This window comes from Pseudopipra pipra, chromosome 1 (assembly GCF_036250125.1).
Source record: "Pseudopipra pipra isolate bDixPip1 chromosome 1, bDixPip1.hap1, whole genome shotgun sequence".
In the NCBI taxonomy this organism is placed as follows: Eukaryota; Metazoa; Chordata; class Aves; order Passeriformes; family Pipridae; genus Pseudopipra; species Pseudopipra pipra.
The window spans coordinates 74,249,824-74,269,767 of NC_087549.1; the positions used below are offsets into that span (position 1 = coordinate 74,249,824).

Sequence of the window (19,944 nt, forward strand, 5' to 3'; positions counted from 1 at the left end):
ATTGATTCTAAACTGTGCTATATATTTAAAGCACATTGCTGTACATGACCAGAAGAATAAAGCCTAAGTCCAACATGAATAACAGCAACTAGATCTGATGGAAACATGTCAGGAAATCAGTGTTATTAGAGCTCGAGAAAAACTATATCTCATTTGAAAAGAACTAGCTAATATGTATTAAAAAACATCAGGAGAATAGCTAACGAGGCCTAGGATGTCCACACTTATAATCTTCATTTCTTCATCAGATATTATGAAAAAAACGTCAATGTACAGAAATCCATATGCTCCTATATCTGAAATTGTCCTTCAGGAATCTAAAGGAAGTGATTACTGAGTAAATTTTTGGTGAAAATCAATCAGACCAGAGATTGTACAATTGTAAAGGAGTCCACCTGGGGAGTTTGTCAAGTCCGTTTGGAAACCATATGCCAATAAACCTTTTACTGAAGTAATGCAGCACTTATTACAGCCATGAGGTGACTTGCACTTAGTGTGGTCAACAGATTGTCACAAGACAGAGAGAAGTAATGAAATTACTAGTGACAGCAGCCAGTCATTTTGGAAGTTACTAACAAGACCAGGCAGAGAGCAGGACTGATTAGACCAATAAATAAGGCAAGATCTCCACCAGAGCTGACACACAAAGGCATGAAAAAGTGCCTTTTTACTGAGGAGAGTGCTGAAGCAGGATGCTGAGGAGGAATGCAGCATCTGAAAACAATTCATAGATTGTTAATCAAGAGGTTAAAAGACAAATCAGAGAAGGAACAGGAAGCCATAGAAGACGACCTTGGCACATCAGCTCATATCCTGTCATCACAAAGAATCCACAAGCACTGAACTTGGAGAAAATCACTGAAGAACAGGGATTTGTCTCTGTCCCTCCAACAGCGAATAAGATACAATTTCACAAAAGCTTTGAGACTTACTTTGATTTCAAAATGTTCATTATGCTGAATATTTTCTCAGGGAAATGCTGAGCTGTGTTATATTGGGTAGACTTCCACCATTACCATTCACTATGCAGTGAGAATCCCATACACTAAAAGCATTCTAGTTTTCATGCATTCATCTTCAACAAATATTTAATCTCTAAGTATCTTCTCAGTGAAAATAATTAACAACTGCAAAGTCTAGTGCTTTGATTTAACCTTTTTGAAACACTTAGCACTTTCACACAGTTGCAAGGCAGGTCTGGTGAAATGCCGTGTACATTAATGCTATTCCAGCTATCTACAGGAAATCACTTGCTTAGTACAATGCTAGTATTTCCCTTCCCTTTCCTCTATCACTAAGACTGATAAAAAGAAATAATTTTCTTTCTCCACCCTCTTTCCCTCCCTGGGGATATAGATGAGTCATGTAATTTGCACAAAAATCCATTTTCCAAGGTACCTAGTACATACCTTAGGAGAAAAGAAGCTTGGCTAGAAAAGAAATACTTTCTGCTTTTTTGGTTTTTAGTTACCACAAAATTATACTTCTGTCCTATAGCTGTAATGAAATTAAATTCACTGATTGTTTATTTTAAATTTTACAAAATAATTTCCTGTTTTTAGAAGGGCTTCTCTATTATGACTTCATGATTTGCATTTATAGAGCTTATTTGGGTTTTGTTTCTTTGGTTGCTTTATTTCTCCTTCCTCCTTTTCTTGGTATAAATGCAATTCTTTCTGCTTTTGATCTTTAATTAGTATTTCCTTATTCCATGGCTATCCCATTTTCTATTTGCTACGAACCTGTGTTTGTGAACTGCAGCCAGACGTTTACGTTCTCATGATTTAGCTGCATCAATGTCAACAGGCAATTTGCTTCATGAAGTCCATTACCACCTTGTAGGCTAGTAATGCCTAATTACTTGCAGAATGCCTTTTTACAATCTCCCATGCCCTGGCTTTCAACTCGGGCATTGCACCTTGCCCTCAAGTCTGATAAATTTTCCTCCTCATCTAAGATTACACAAGCATTTTAAGTACAAAGTTATCCTTAACACAAAGAGTTAATTTGATTTGTTTTAATTAATCATTTGTCAGATGTTTCACAGAGAACAAGGAAGATTCTCAAAAGGCTTTCAGGTAAGATTTCTTTTTAAGTTTTTCATCAATGGAGATGACCAAGCCTATTTAAACTTTCACCACAATAACCTGACCTATTGTCCTAAGTCCCTGCCTTTTAGATGTGCTTCACAACATCACTCTAATCTGTCATTTGCTTTTCATTTCAACAAGAGAGCTTAAACATAGGCCTGCCTATCACATCTTCCTTTTTTTTAGATGTGTTTACCTTTGTCATTCTCCTATATTTATTTCAGAATAATTCTGAAGTATCAAGGACATGCATTGCCTTTCTAAATGCCTTAAGTTACTCCATTATGCCTTTAATTCATAGATTTCTTTTACCTTATTCAAAGGCCCATGTGCATTTGCCCTTCCTACGTACCTTCCAATAGAATTCTCAACATTTTTTACTTCAGCAAATAATGCCTCTTCCTTCACTTCTGCTTGTGCTTTTACATCAGCTCTCTTTATGCATAAGCTTGACTAACATCTGTAATGTCATCTAACATACATAAGTAAAATCACATTCAGTGACAAGGAGACAAAAAAGTGCTTTCTAAAAAAAGAGAAATATTCATACATTTTGAACTTATCCCAAGAATTAGGTTTCAGCATAATTCACGCAGAGAGCCTGTTTCATTTTTCTTCTATGAAACTCAAAGGCAAGTATCATACTGTTCATTTGGTTCAGAATGGCACAAGCAAAGGTACAAAATCGTTTCTGGTTTGACTTTGGTATTTTTTTCCAAAACATTCCACTGACGTTATATGTAATGTATAATGGTTCTTTGCCTGTGGGTGGCTTTAAAATTACTTTGGCACTACTCTCCTATCCTTTGTCTATGAGTAAGAGAATACATGCTATCCATGTCTTATATAACTATAGAAACTTTTTATAGCCTAACAGCTAACAGCTATACTTTACTTCCCCTAGCATTAACTTTATCCATGAGCTGTGGTTCAAGACAAACAGACATGGGATCCTAGTTGTCTTAAAATCCACTTGAGCACTGCTTATAGGTGCAAGCATAAACAAAAATTTCAGGAAGGTAAAAATGCATGAGAAAACAAACTTCAAAATTTATTAGGTTGTGGATCTCAATATATATCCAGTACTATCATACATATTGAAACGGCAATGTCTCAGATATAATGTATAGTAACAATCCCTTCCAGAGGGAATCTTTCTTTGGACACAGTCTCAATAGAGATTTTTCCTTCATTATGTACTTTGTGTAACTCCAAGTCTCTTTACTGCCCTTGTCCAAACTCCAATGAACATTGATTTCTGCATAATTTCCTATTTCTATGCAAATTCTCAAATAATCAGATACATAATTTAGTTCTCTGATGTACATGATGTTCCCTTTCCAGCAACTCCCTAAAATTTGCTTCACTAATTTGAATAAATTTGTATTTCAGCTTTTAAAAAACTGTATGAATTTATTCCATGAGATTAGAAATTTTCTAGTCAGTGCATAACACTATACCAGTTCTGCTAGGGGATAAAAATTTTATGAAATTAGAGGTAAAAGACAAAAATGTTAGCACATGATAGTGTTGCACACAGAGTTGCTTTCTTATAAATAATAATGCTGAATGTAAGACTCTGCCAAAGCAATTTGAACTGCAGGTCTGCAGTACATATATACTTGGAATTTCATTTTGTTACAAATTAAAATAATAAATCACTAATCGCTCCTGAAGGCTACACAACCTTTCCTTCTGTTTTCCTTTTGCATTTCCACTTACTTCACATGTTCATGAGGAAGAGGTGCTGACAGCATTTCCTTCTCCCTTTCTTAATTGCCCTGCTCCCTTCCTGCCCCAAGCCCTGTACCAGTCTCAACAGAAAATTCATATAGCCAGGCACCCATGTGGCTGCTGGAGCAGAGCTGAGGTGATGTGCTGTAGGCACACGTTCTCAGTCACAGCAGAGCAGGTACCTATCAACCTCCATTTTTAAGGGTGGCATAGACCGCTGATTTAATGCAGTAATGATTACAAGGCTGTAACTCAAAGCACAGTGAGGTAGGCATCTGACAAGCTGAAGGATGTTGACATCAAGAGAATTACTTGAGTGCTGGTTAAGCTTTTACGTCTACAAGGCCATGGTGAGAATCACCTCCAAACAACATGGGGTTATGACACTTCAGGCAGATAAAGTAATAATTTGCTTTAGCTGCTGTGAAAACAGCACTTACACTAGGTTCTGATTTTTACTGTTTGCTTGCAGAATAAACTTTACCAGTTTTTCTGCAATAGCTCTAGGTAGATGGAATTGTAGCTGTAGAAAATATATAAAAAGAACACTTAAATATACACTTTGAAAGACAAATGATGAAAAATATCCTTGAATACTCCTGCCCTAAGTTCAAAAGAAGCCAGTACCCAAACAGAATACATCTCATATGAAAAGTGCTGGGAGGGGGGGTGGGAACACAACACATGGACACACAGGGTCAGGACAAAGCCAAAGCCAAAAAAATCTTGGAACTTCAAAAGACTGGTCATACCCATTGCATCCAACTGAGGTAAAGTAAATGATGAATCCAAAATTACACATGAATTAACACAAATCCTTTTGTTTCAAATAAAAAAATACACCTTAAGTTCTGGCACAAAATTCTAACAAAAAAAAAAGGTCTCAGATTTTTAGTATATCTTAAGAATAATATGCTTTATGTAAATTTCTGCAGCAGGTGTGAGTAGAGCTGTAGCTATAAACGCTGGACAAAAATCATTCCTACCACAAGAGAAGCCAAATTGGGTTCTTTAAACTGCCTGTCACTTGGATACTACACAAATGTGCAAGACACAGTCAAATTCTCTCCCAGGAAATTTGCAAGAAGAGAAACTAGCACCAAAGCAGCTTTTAAAAGCAAAGCGAAAAATTCCCCAGCAATCAGGTTTTCTTTCTTACGAAAGCAATTTTTAGGCTCTGTACCACTGCGCCAGATGGTAACATCTGCCATCAGTGCCCATGCAAGGTACACAGTTCACAGGCTGTTACAATAATAGTTACAAACTGGACTACATGGACCTTGTTACAAAGGCATCTCCCTCCAGTAACATTACAATGACAGTGGACACACTGAAAGTTTACCCTCCAGTTTACCTTCGTCTAGTTTACCTTCTTTCAACACAAATGAAGAAACTAATCTCCAGGCTGACACAAAGAAGAAGGGAAAGTGATGTAGATGCTCCAGAAGGATGGCTATCAGTAACAGAAGACAAGGGAAAACACACCTTTTATCTAAATAAAGTGATAAATGGAAAGAATTGTTAGTAACATTTTTTTAATCTAACTCTGTGTAGGTGAGCCAATAAGGACCCTAACTAACATGGCTGCTTTGCATCAATTTCTAACTGATAACATAACAAAAGCAGCACTTTGACAGATGATGTTAAAACCATCAGTCCTAATGAAGGTGCTCCAGCAGAATAGAATTTAAAATCTAGATTTTAAATTCACAAGCTCAATCTTGAACCAATAGTGTGTACAGAAGGGCACAGTCACATTCATCCCTTACAAAAGGGGGAAGAAAAAAAAAGAGAGAAAAAAAGTGTATTAAGAGTAACATTCTTTAAATTTCCTATATTCTATTGGTTTAAATGTCATCATGTCTTTTTCAAGCTGCACAAAAAGAATAACTGTTGTAGGACGTACATTTCAATGCAAAATAAAACTGCCTCTCAAAGACAATTATTTTGAATGAGAACTACAATTTCAGCTTTTCACTTAAAATATACTTACAAAGCATAAAAACATAAATAAACTGGGCAGACGCAGATTCTTTTGCCTCCATTTAGATGGAATACTGTGGCATAAAGCAGTGAATTAAAACATACTGTTTCCCTGGCCTTGCCACCTAAGCTGACATTTACAGTATGTGTATGCAGTACTAATACGATAAAAGAATCACACATGCCTCATTAATTCATAAAAGCATCACTGTAAAAAAAAGAGAAGCAGGAAAAGGAGGGAAATTGTTTCAAAGCAGTTTATGATCCTAGTCTGATTATAATTTGGCAGGGATCCCCTCCTCAGTTATGCAGTAAATTGGCAGTATTTCAACCAGCCACATCAATCTGTCAAGAAACAGGCATCCCTCTTCGTAATTACTTCCACAGAGACTGAGAAACTTTGAGAAAAAAATATTGGTAAAGTTGGGGTACCTGCTGTTAAAGACTGTTTGGGGAGAAAAAGAAGAACTCAAACACACTTTTTCTCTTCTGTTTCGACCAGAAGTAGCTCTCAGCTGCATAAATGCTGGTAGAGCAGGAGTCTAGTGGGAAGCCCAGCATGGCCACCATCTACAATGTGCAAAGGGCTTCCCTTAATGCTCAGGCCTCACTTGGCTTTCTCTTATGTTCTCTACATTACTTGTCTGCTAACATTCATTCTTCAACTACCAAGCTCCATGGTAACATTCAGCAATACCACCTGGATGGCTTGTTAAGCAGAAGAGATTTTAATATGACTTAAAGCATAATGTTTTGGCCCTATTTTCACATCATCAGATTTCATTCTATGAAATAGTTACTATGCTTAACATCATCAATAAATTTGAAGCAAGTCATTGGCTTACATACTTTAAAAAAAATATATTTACAGTGTACTGTTAAGTATTTGTTTTCTCCTTCCGGGCTTTTCTTTTAACAATATAAATTAAAAAGTTAAATTAGTTCTACAGTTCTTTACAAATATGTACTCTAGATAATTAGTTTTCTAAAGAAAGATCTCCCACTGATACTACTCCAATTCATCATTTGGTAAATGTATTTTTATTTTAATATATATATAATACTTTAATTTAACTAAATGTATATTTAAATTATGTGTGATTGTAGATTTTGTTGTTATAATAATTGTAAAAGGGAAATTAAACTTGGTACAGTTAATCAGCCTATTTCATTCATTATTTGAGGAAAAGAAGCATTTTCTAAAGTCATTAGCAGGCAAAATTTGTCAAATACTGTGATAATTAACACCTTCCCTATGAAAAAAGGCTGAGAACCTTGGTGTGGTTCAGTCTAGACAACAGAAGGCTCAAGGAAAACCTTACTGTGGCCATGCAATACAGAAAGGAGGCCTATAATAAAGAGGGAGAGGGCCCTTTTAGCAGAGCCTGAAGTGACTGGACAAGGGGCAACAGTTTTAAACGACGAGAGAAGGTTTAGATTAGATATTAGGAATAAATTCTTTACTATAAGGGTGGTGAATCACTGGAACAGATTGCCCAGAGAAGCTGTGGATGGCCCATCCCTGGAAGTGTTCAAGGTCAGACTGGATGCAGCTTTGAGCAACCTGGTCTAGTGGAAGGTGTTCCTGCCCATTGCAGGGGGATTAGATGATCTGTAAAATCCCCTCCAACCCAAACTATTCTATGATTCTATGACAACACAACCCTGTTCCTGCTCTGAGCTATGACATCTGCAGTAAAGAAACACAAATTATGGACTTGCAGCTTTCTACAGGGGCAAGTATTTTTCCTAATTTCGTATTTTACGTCTATATACGTATATATATACACACATATGAATGAATATATAAACACACACACATACATGCTCTCAAGTACCAATCAGTTCTGACAAACTAATTAGACCTGTCTTCAGCTCTCCAACCTTTGGCTCTGAGAACCCTCTAAGAGAAGATACCCCTGAGTTTGCCTGCTTTTTCCTAGCATTCCTCAGGAGGGAAAAGAAAAAAAGGACAAAAACCTGAACATATACCTCTCAACCCACAACAATTTTTGGGTTGTATCCATACCTTCAGGTAGCAGACAAGCACTTCAACCTTTGTCCCCTCTAGTAATTTTTCCTTAAAATGGGAAATTGAACAGACCATGCTTTGGAACTAGACACTTTCTGAAACTACCCCTCCTGCTCCTGTGTTTTAGTTGTGACAAGGTATGGAAAGAAGGCAGCTGTTCTGACTCTTCTTGGAATACAAGAACTTCATCACCTTACAAAGCTAATGATTTCTGGTGATGGCTCTCTGCCATACACCATTATCTGGCCATTCCAATACTCCAATGGAAGTACTTTATATGCTGAATAAGCTGCATCTAGAATGCAGTCTTTTAGGACTAGCTACAATTATCTTGAAGCACATACAAAATGATTGCCATGGTCACAGAGCAGTACTAAGAAAGCATCAACAGAAGAACACAGCTCTCTAATCTGAAGCATATATAAACCCTTGAATTACCAAGGAAAAAGAAAAAAATAGGTAACAAAAAAAATGGAAAGACAAAAATTTATTGCTTTCCAAACCACTAAGGAGAAAAGAGGATCCAGAGCGACTGTTTAGAGTCTGAGAATTTCTTAGGATGCTCCTTCATAAGTCTGGGGGAATGTGAGGGAAGCCTGCTTCAAGTATTTCAGATTTAAAAAGAAAGGTAGAGAACTGTGATTTCCAAACTGAATGGGATTTATGAATTTTATTTATGTGCTTTTCCAGGAAGCAGATTCCTCACAAGGCTTTGTGTTTCACCCATGGATAGTCTGAAGTACAGTTTAATGATGTGGGATTCTACAGGATAGCTCACCTTGCTACATCTTACGAAACATAAACTGATGATGACAACAGCAGCACTTCAAACTTCATTCTCTCTGCATCACAGGGAATGCAATGGCAATGCCAAACAAGCTATTGAGACAACCACTAAAGGGAGGAAGGAAAAAAAACCACTGATAATGGACTAAAGAAATACTCTTCACCAGTCTAGCATGACACTTCGCATTCTGCCATGAGTAGAACACTAATATTTCTAGCACAAGAACTTTTGAAGACATCACTGATGGAAAAGATAAGCAAACAAAATTAAAAAAAAAAAAATCAATCCATAACAGCAAGACACATATTAAGTAAGTTGCTTCAAAGAACTGTCTGGATAGTTACAAAAATTATAGAGAATATAAACAGAAAAAGGAGTATCCAGTATCACCCACAAGAAATATCTGGCAGCAAGAATGGTTTTACTTCTGAGCTGCCTTATGTAACAGTGAAGTAAATGAAGACACAGAAGAGAAACAGGAAGGAGTTTTAGCAGTATTTTACCAGCTAGCAATTCACAACAAAATTATGCTTAAAAATATACTATAGTACCTCTCTTCAGCTTATATGTGAGAGAAAGGAAAGCACTCAGAGCTGAGCTATATGCAGAAGAACAAATTTCGCCAGCCCTTTTCAAGACAGTCAATTAAGAGAACAGAAGGATTTTCCCCCCTAGGAAAAGTATTGTTCTTTTCCCAGTCTGAAAAGAAGCAGACTGCTGAATGCTTTAGATGCACATTATATATATTCTTATATAAAAGTATTAAATGATCAGCTAAAATACAGGATGTCATTTGATCAATAGTATTTTAATATTTTACCAAAGAAGAAAGTTGTCACTAGTAGTTTCATCAGTGGTGCTCTTAAAAGTAAACTCAGTAATAAAGTTATTGATTGCTTCTGTGCAAAGGTAACAGGTGTAAAAAAGTCTTACAGCAGGTAAGATTCTTTCTAAAAACACATGTTCCCAAGGAAAATCTTCCAGGCTCTGCAGAAGGAAAAACTTTTCCTCTCTCAACAGCAACTAATATCTTCTGCTGGGGACCTACCAGAAGCTCCACACAGAAGCACTAGTCATCAGCAGAGGGAAGTTTGCAAGTTTTCCCAAAAGAAGGGTAGGGCACTCTATAACAACAAGGAGAAAAGTTTACAAGCCCATCTAAGCTGAACATACGATAAAGTTTAGATATCAAATTCAAATGTGTCCTGTTTACTGAAAGAGCACAACACTGATAATGATATTTCAATTTTTTAAATTTTAAATGTCAAGGTATTTAAGTTCTGCTTATCACACACTATTCACAGCCTCCTTAACTACAGGAGCATCAGATACCTTGTTTTCTAAACTAAATGGTATCTGCTCCTTAAGAAATACTTCAGGTGCTATTTGGGCAGATAACATTTTTATGACAAATGAAGAAATAGCAGTACTATTTAGAGTCAACTTTGCAAAGCAGTTATCACTGCCAAAAAGACTACCAGTTTTGTTACTACAGTAGGAAGGAAAAGTAGTCCAAACTTATATCCACACACATTAGATATTGTCTAAAGTTTTACATTTAGAAATGTTTTATAAAGCACTTTGAATACTGATAAAATACAGCCAAATTTACAACAAAAAGCATTGCCCAGAAATAACAAAAGCTTAGGAAATATCAGAATGTTGATTCACTGCTTTTGAAAGCTTCCATGTACTGCTTTTATACCTGACATTTTTTGCTCTTCTCGCTAAAATCCAATCTGTTTCCTCTACTTTGGGAAGGAAGGCAGTGGATAAAAAATCAAGCATCACTTCATCCTTGTTGAGCGTTCTTCAAGGGCCCTGAATTTCACAGCATACCTGATTGATAAGAATGTCTGACAGTGGTTTGTTGTTTGGAGTGATAAAATGTTGACAGGAAAATGAATTTGTCCAGCCTAGGTCTATACTGTTTCATTTTTTTTTTTATGACAAAGTAGAAAAAAACTGCATAACATCAGTATGTCAGGGATGGGTTTTTTGCTTGTTTGTGTTTTTGGTACAAATGAAAGTCAGTGAAATGTGACTTCCCACATTCTAGCCTAGGACATCGCTGTAAAAACCTATATCGTGCTTTCTTTAGTATGGCATGCATGGGAGGTAAAATACAACATGTTTCAGGCTGTGCTGTTGCTCTGTGACAGCTGGCAATGCTCTATGTGAAATGCTGGGCAGTCAATAGAATTGAAAATTGCCTGGATGTAATGTCTTTTCAAAGACTGTCTGTCTACCCTTCTCTAACCCAGGCACACAAAGCCTGATGGGTCCCAAGCATTCTATTTTCTGCAGCCAGGAGGAAGGAATTCTTGGTGGATGATACGTATCTCTGGGGTTTGCTAGTGGCAGAAATTAAATCAAAAGCAATGTTGGCTATAATCAGAATGCATCACAAGACTTCACTGGATTTCCTTTTGACTGTAGTTCGTGACATCCTGCAGCTATGGTCATTGAGCAGAGGCTATTCGTGTCCCAGTATTTCCGGTTGTAGGCAATGCAGGCAGTACCTTAATTTTTCTCTTTTAACAAGAAGTACAAACACCTCAAATATCATATACTACTGAGAGGTTTACACAAATAGTATGACGACCATAATTTTCTAAACATAACCAACACACATCACTTTATGAAATATCAACTCCTATGAAATGTCTCCCAAAGATCCAATTATCTACTTAATATTTTACATCATAGACTGAAAAAGGGTAGAATCATGGCTACTTTCAGAAAACTAGCTTGCCTAAATTAAATACTGCCTCCAAGGAAAAATATAAATGTTTTAAAGTCTATAATGCCACTATTTAAAAAAAGAAAAGCAAACCACAAACAAACAAAACAAGCATAAAACCAAACACCAAAAACAAAACACAAAAAAATCCTGAACCAAAAACAAACAAACAAACAAAAATCAAACCCAAACACTTCCATCCGCCATAAACCAGACCAAAGACTAAAGTAGCTAAATTGGATGCTAAACTAGTTTTACCTTTTTCTTCTTTTGAATAAGCCAGAATGATTAAAGTAGTTATTTCTGACTTTTGTTTAAAAGGACATAAAGATTTAAAAATCCAATAAAACCTTATGGAAAATCAAACATATGCTGTACCTGTCAATCATAATTCTTTTGAAGCAGAGATCAATGATGCTGCAAACTAGGGTCCTATGAAATAATTTGTGCATACATCATTCTTACATAGTGGCCTATAATACTCTTCTCTTTTTTGAATTTACTTTGAACTGCATGAAGGATATCTCTGAAAACATTTCAGCAAACTAACAGGAAATAAAGCTGCTTGACTAAGGCAATCCTTCCCTAAAGATGTCTTTTCTATAATACAGACATGTTGCTAAAGGTATTTAAGTCACATTTTAAAGAAATTAACTCAAATATATCAGATTATGAAATTACCAGAACTAATCCAATAATTTATTTTCAACCAAGAATATCACTATTACTTTCAAATTTCACTTTGCAATGCAGAAGAACAAATTTTGCCAGATATTTTATGAAATATCATCACTGTGGCTTATAAAACACAAGCTGACAACTTTCAATCACACCTCTGATCTTCATGAGAACTGCCAGTTTTGCACCACCATTCCATTTTCTTCCTAGTTTTGCTGCATTTACACTGCATTTTGAGCATGCTTCTGAGCCTACATATGTATCAAAGTTATCCCATCATGTATGTATTGGCAATACAAGGCTGCACTGCCCATACATACTGACGGGCACTCCTGGGTCTGGCAACCACACAACTTCATCCATGAATTTTAGCCTTTTTCATCATGAAGGCAACAAAAGAAACTACCTCTCTTAAGTAGCAACTACCTTAAGGTGCTTAAGTAATCATCAACTTGCTTAACCTTGCTGCAAAAATAAGTACCTTCCACAATTCTTATGAAATAATTTATTGGATAAATACGCACATCAACTGAGGCCTGACATTTGTTTTTGATAAATGTCTCATACTGTAATGACATTTATCTGGCAGCATCATTATAGTAGCATCTTTATCAAGTAGAAATCATTATGTTGCTACAATATCCTTTTTTGCTAGTCGGCATTTTAAGGAAAGAAAACTAGCCAAACAGACAAAGATGTACATCTTATTCACAAAGAGAAGGATATAAGACTACAATAGTTAAAATGATGTGAGAACTTAGCTGAGAGGACCCTCAAAGTAAAAATATTGAGAGAAGAGGAGTTATGTTAGTCAAACCCAGATTTTTCTGTTTTTATAGGGCCACTTCAAAAATAAGAATGTTTTTAATTTAGTGAAGGGCTTTAAGTGTCAGGAATGCTTTACGTGAATTTTTCAAAATCCAGCAGAAGCAGTGCAGCAAAGGTTAAGCACAGCTTGGGAACTCATTACTAAACCCACCCCAAAGTTTAACATGTGCTTATTAATATCATTCAATACGTCCTTCTCAATTTAACACCCACTAATAAAATATGAATCCAGTTCGAACAGTAACAGAGACTGAATTCTTCTAAACTGTCTTCTTTTTCTATTTTTGGAAAACTGTTTCTTGCCTCTGTTCCTGATATGAGCAGTCACCCAACTGCAAACACAAAAGCAATTAAAAACTCTAAGGGAGTAACACTGCCTCACATGGGCAAAACATAAATGGACATGTTCACCACATATTTAGAAAGCATTTTCATTTGTTCTTGCAGTAAGTTGCAGGACTTCGCAAGATTTCAGGGTTAGTTAGCTATACCCTTAATTGGAACTCCTGACAATTGGAACTCATAATACAGCTTTGAAGGAAAAAAGTCAAATATTCTTTTTTTTTTTTTCTCATCCTTCAAAACAAATCTCTTAAGGAAGACTCCCAGAATTGCATACTTGACATCTGTGGTAATATCAGGAGCTCAAAAATTGCCAATTAAATAAGATAAAAAGTAGAATAAATGCAAAATCACAATAAGCCCACTGTTATTCCTATTAAGAAAAGCTTGTGTTATTTAAGGATCTGACATGAAACCAACAAATATTTTCTGTTCTCTTGCTGGTCTCAGAGCAAACACAGTCTAATTAATGCATTAAAAGCACTATTGTTTAAGGTACCAACAGACTTCATAATTTTATTTTCCTCATTTAATTACATAACAATAAGGTGTCATATGCACATATTTACAGATCACAAATTTGCTACAAGCTGCAATTACAGGTTTTCAACAGTATGACACAATCTTAGACTGCATCTGCAGTAAGATGTCATTATAGTACATACATAGAGGTAGGATTTTTAAAGTTTACCTAAAGAAACCCAGCAGGTTCATATATCGACACACAGAGAAAGACTCTGCAACTGAAGAGTACATCTTAGTGATCAGACTTTGAATTAAGTATCAAATTATCATTAAGTGACTTTTCTGGGGAGCCTGTTTCAAGCCACATTAGCTTTTACTTACTACATTTTAAAAATAGATCAAATTTATTACAGGAAAGAAAGAAACAAAAGTGCTGCAAGAAAAAAAAGAAAAGAGAAAGCTAGTGAAAAAAATCAAAGGTAACTGCTGCCAGATTTCAAATGAGCATTTTAAGGAAGCCTGGGCAGGGGAAGGGAAGAGCTTGGCAGGTAGACAAAGGCCATTTTTCCCTCCAGCTTTCAAATGAGCAATAAACTAAAAGCTATTCACTTCCATCTCTCACTTAACATAGCCACAGTCAAAGCAATGATTTCTTTGCTCAGATGAAGTGCCCTTTAAGCATGCCCTAGATTTGCAATGAATTCAGTGTGATTTTAGCTATACAACTTCCACTGAGTTAAATGGAAAATGTATGACAAAAGACCAAGCAATTTTATATAGAACTTCTTGAAATGATCGCTACACTCATAAGTCAGGTTTTGGAAACTGTAGGGCATCTTTTTTTTTTTAGCTCATACCACCAGGAAATGCTAAGACACAGCATTTTAATTTAAGTACATGCATATAAAGAATTACAGTAACTGTACTTCAGCTACAATAAATACACCTATTTAGGTGATTAAATAAGATGGGATACTTCTACTTACTAGCCAAGTAGTTTGCTCAATTTATTGCATAACATTAGATTTGAAACAAAATTGGCTTCCCCTTTTTTATTTAATTATATAGAAATACACAATAAAAATAAGGTATACATAACATAGTAGTTGTTTCTTGCATAGATCCCAAGAGAGAAGATTTCAAATCCATCTTGAACAGCTAACAGTATATTGATGAAATGCTTCTATATTACCTTCTTTATATGTTTACGCTTTTCAGAAAAAGGGACTGTGATTACTTCAGGGAAAATATGGAACCTTTAAATTAAGGCAAAGTGAAAAAAATGGGGGAGTTTGTTTAGTTACATGTTAAATAACACATGTAGGCAAATGCTTTGAAATAAATAATACCATCACTTTGGTACTGTTCAGCTACAGTTGAAGAGATGAGAAGCATCAATGAAGTCAATTAAACTACACTTATGAATGAGGGCAGCATAATCAGTCTGCTAAAGTAGATCCTTTATTACAATTCTTATACTTTTGCATAAGGTCAAATGCTAACTTAGAATATTTAATATTTTAAGAAATATTCACATTAAGTACTAAACTTATTTTCAAAGCTATTGCAGCAGTGGAAGACATTTGATAACAAGTCTTTCTTCACTACTGAAGCATTAAGAAATCTTATACTTCTCCTAAGTTGCTTATCTTTTACAAAGTTCCCCTTAAAAAATGGAAATACTTTCAGACAGAAAGCAAAACCTTAACTGGAGATGAAGAATAATTTTTCTTAACTATTACATATACTTATGTGTCCAATATTATTTTGTCTAGCTTTTATTAAGAGTTAGACTAAAAATAACTACAGAAGAAATCAGTGGGAAATTAAACAATATAAAACTAAGATACCATATGTCTGCAGATCAACACCTTAATCTTGCTGTCATGGCTATCACTGTTACCTTTGAATTGCCTATGGTAGAAAATCCTAAGGTAAAAGTACAGCTAATGATTTAGAAGGAAACTATGGGAATGTTATTTTTATCTGTTAGAAGATGGAATAATATGAGAAATATTCCTTATTTTTCATTGCTTCAACTTTGCAGTTAGAATAATAGAATACCATCTTGGAAGAGACCTTAAGGAAGAGACCACAGGTCCAACCTTTCCTGGCAAAAGCATAGTCTAGACAAGATGGCCCAACACCCTGTCCATGTGGCTCTAAGTGTTCCATATTGGGGAATCCACCACTTCCCCAGGGAGATTATTCCAGTGGCTGATTGTTCCCATTATGAAAAATTTTCCTCTTGTATCCAGCCAGAATCTCCCCAGAAGTAACTTGGACCCATTACCCCTCATCTTTTACATATGATTCCTTCCAAAAAAGGGAGTCTCCATCTTCTTTGTAGCCACCCTTTAAATACTGGAACATGGTAACAAGGTCTCTCCTAAGCCCTTTTTTCTCCAGGCCGAACAAACCCAGTTCTCTTGGCCTTTTCTCACACGTTAGGCTTCCCAGTCCTTTGACCATCTTTGTGGCCCTTCTCTGGACCCTCTGCAGCCAGTCCATATTTTTTTGGTATATCAGAAATCAAAACTGAACAGAGCATCCAGGTGTGGGTGCTGAGCAGATATACAGCTTGCTCCCGGAAATACTAACAAGTATAAAAAGGTAATAACTAAGAGAGAAAATAGATGACTAAGGAGGGGGAAGCGTATGTATTCACCATGCAAGAGGGTTTTAAGTTTAAAAAATCCTGCAAATACATGTATCTAAATACACCCTACATATTACAGATATGTTTATATGCACACACATGTGTACATATTTACTTTAGAACTCTCATTACACAGTAATCTGTACCCTGCAACCCTTACATGACATGGATTAATAGGAGTCCTTCACCACACTCTGCTTCTTTCTGTGGAGTGGGCAAATTCAAATAGGTATATATTAATAAGTACAAAGATCTTTGAATTTCACCGTTCCACAGCAAGAAGGACACCACAAGAAAGGACTACCAGGAGTCTGCCACACTTACAGATCAGTGAGCCACCTCGTTTGAGAAACTATGGGTTAAGAAGAAAGTGGTTTAGGAAACCAGTATTGATGTCCCAAATCACATTGACAGGCAGCACTTTGCCCTTCAGAAGCTGTAGGAGCACACTTGAATTCCTTAATAAAAAAAGCAGGTCACTGGTAAAACTACTGTGAGGGAATCGTTATTGGAGGCTACATTTCTCCTTGAATCAACATACTAGCACATTTACTTTCCTCCTGCATCTACTTTCAGGATCAAAATACTATGAAAACTTTAGAAATACTAGGCTTAAAATAATATCTGTGCAACTTTTCAAAAGGCATTGGGGCACAGATTCTCTGCTAGTACCAAAATGATGGAGAAAACACTGCAAGTTTGCTTTTCTCACAACAGCAATGGAAAATAAATGTCTTTCAGCAGCAAAGTATCAGTGAATTTAAGAGGTAAGACCCATGACTATTAAGCCTATGTCATGCCATTTATCTGGATGATAAACCCACCTGGATGAATAAATTGCATGTTCTCTGGAAGAAACCTAGATAAAAGAGACCTGACATCCCCAGCTTTCAATATTATGAATATCCTGTGGTATAGGGGGTCACTGTAAGTTTCCACCTCTTTCTCTAATCATACTGTAGCCCAGTTTTCAGCCTACCACTAAGGACTTCATGTTTCTACCTAGAGAGCAATGAAGCTGATGAAATCTCTTCCTAAGGGATCAGCTCAAGTGAAACTAAATGGAAGCCTAAGTAAGAACTCACCCTTCACATTAGTAGCTCCCTGTAGTCAGGCTGTGTGAATCTATTGACGTGAATCTGCTTTGTCTAGAATACTGAATGCAAATGAGCCTAAATTCTGAAAAACATGAAGAGAGCCCAAAATAGTTTTTGCACTCTTTGAAGTACATAGATTTCTAATTCTTGCACATTTTTTGACCAGAACAAGAAAGCTTGTGGCTGCATCCAGAAATCACAAAGCAGCTTGTATTTTTAAATACAGCTGAAGGCTGCCTGAAACATGGCTGACACTTGCAAGGCAAACAGGGCACCTGTTGTGTGCAAGTGTCATTCTTGGGGAGAGATAAATTTTTGGTTGGATTCAGTGATCCATATCACTTAATAGGGTTTCATTGTACACGTAACAAATGTATATCCTATCTTTAGAGTGAGTAACAAAGAGGAGAAAATGCTGCTTAAATGCAGCTAACTTGCAGATTCAGAAAGAAGAAAAGGAAAGTGCCGAGACAACAAAGAAAAGCAAAAGGGAAGAAAAGAAGTTGAAGTTCATTGAGTCATCTCTTCCTAAAGCATAGTGCTGAAGGAAATGTTAGAGAAGTTGTAGGGGTTTGGGTGGATTTTTTGTTTGGTTTTGGTTGGTTGGTTTTTGTTTGGTTTGGTTTTTTTGTTTTGTTCTGATTTTTTTTTTTTTTTAATCAACATGCAGTTTATCACAACCATGCTTAGATTTGAACTGCAAGTCCTTCCTTAGTCCTTGGCTCAGCTTATGGAGCTGGAAACCAACAAGGCCAATTCCTTAGACCCCAGATTACCAAAGACATGAAAGAAATGTCTCAAAACGAGCTCTGCAGATAGTGCAAGCAGTGAGCTGAAGAGGATGAAAGCTGTTTGATCCCCTCTAAGAAGAGGGAAGGAACTGGCCAGGAATAAGGCATATTGGTAAGACTGCAGAGCAAAGATAACACTGGCTGCACTCCATCTTTAGAGAAAAACAAAACAAACCAAAGAAACAAGCCAATGCTCTTCCAGTACACATCATCTGTCCTCTGCCTCTCAGATGACTAAAGTCAGCTGGAAAAACAAATTCAAAAGAAATTAAGAGACAGCTTTAACTTTATAAATTTCACAGGGACTGCAGACAATTTGAAATATACGACCTTTAAGGCAAAATACCTGCTTAGTGCCCACTTTGCCATCACCTCCTAGCATCTGTAGTCTTCTGTTACCATTATTTTAAAAAAAAAGAAGACATCATGTTGGAACACAGTTCCTGCTCCAGTGAGTGTTGTGAAAACTGAGCGGACATCTATTAGTCATCCCAACACACAGGCATATGCCACAAATTTTAAAACACTGTGCAATTAAAGAGATTACTTTAAACTGCTCACATATGGTGCTGCAGTTCACCTCTAAGAAAAAGCCAACAGTTTTGCACCACTTGGTTTTAAACAGCCTCACAATATCACATTTTCTTCTCTTCTTCCTTGAAGAGATGTGTTCCCACAGTCATACAATTCTCTGAGTTGTCTACAGATCTCTGATTGTGGATGAAAGTCTGAAACTATATGCTTTATTATGTCTAAATAAACAAAAACCCAACCAAACAAACTAAAAAAAAAAGAAAACAAACTGACAAAAAACCAAATCCACAAAACCAGCAAAAAACCCCAAACCACAATAGCAGAATATCACATAAAGACAATTATGTTACTTTACTATTTCAGGATGATGGTAACAGTATTTTATTGTCAAAAGAAAGCATATGAAAACTTAACATTTTCTAGTTGCCCCAAATCATTGAATCATAGAATTGTTTAGGGTTGGAAGGAACCTTAAAGATCATCTAGTTCCAATCTCCATGCCGTGGGCTGGGACATCTGCAGATTGCTCAAACCCCCATCCAATTTGGTCTTGAACACTGACAGGGATGGGACATCCACAGCTTCTCTGAACAACCCATTCCAGTGTCTCACCACCCTCACTGTAAAGAATTTCTTCCTAGTATCTAATCTAAATCTACCCTCCTCCAGCTTGAAGACATTCCCTCTTGTCCCATCACTACATATCCTTGTAAAAAGTCCTTCTTTGGCTTTCTTGTAAGCCTCCTTTAGGTACTAGAAGGCTTCTAGAAGGTTTCCCCAGAGTCTTCTCTTCTCGAGGCTGAACAACTCCAACTCTCTCAGCCTTTCCTCAAGGAGAGGTGCTCCATCCCTCTAATCAACTTGCTGTCCCTCCTCTGGACTCTGTCCAAGAGGTCCACGTCCCTCCTGTCCTGGGGACCCCAGGTGGGGTCTCACCACAGCAGAGTAGAGGGGCAGAATCCCCTCTGTTACCCACACTGCTTTGGTTGCAGCACAGGATACAATTGGCTTTCTGGGCTGTAAGCACACATTGCTGGCTCATGTCCAGCCTCTTATCCGTCAGCACCCCAAAGTCCTTCTTGCCAGGGCTGCTCTCAATCTGTCCATCTCCGAGCCTGTATTGATACTGGGGGTTGCCCCAACCCAGGTGCAGCACCGAGGACTTGGCCATGTTGTACCTC

At 36.7% G+C, this 19,944-nt stretch overlaps 1 protein-coding gene and 1 long non-coding RNA gene across 12 annotated transcripts in view; one reads left to right on the top strand and one right to left on the bottom strand.

Annotated features, from left to right (window-relative positions):
* Nucleotides 1–19,944, bottom strand: part of CTNND2 (catenin delta 2) — a 632,676-nt gene that overhangs the window by 538,295 nt on the left and 74,437 nt on the right. The gene's annotated exons all lie outside the window — the stretch shown is intronic.
* Nucleotides 7,469–8,655, top strand: LOC135418328 (uncharacterized). The gene is made up of 2 exons (XR_010432398.1): nt 7,469–7,547; nt 8,534–8,655. It is a non-coding gene; the product is annotated as an uncharacterized LOC135418328 (long non-coding RNA).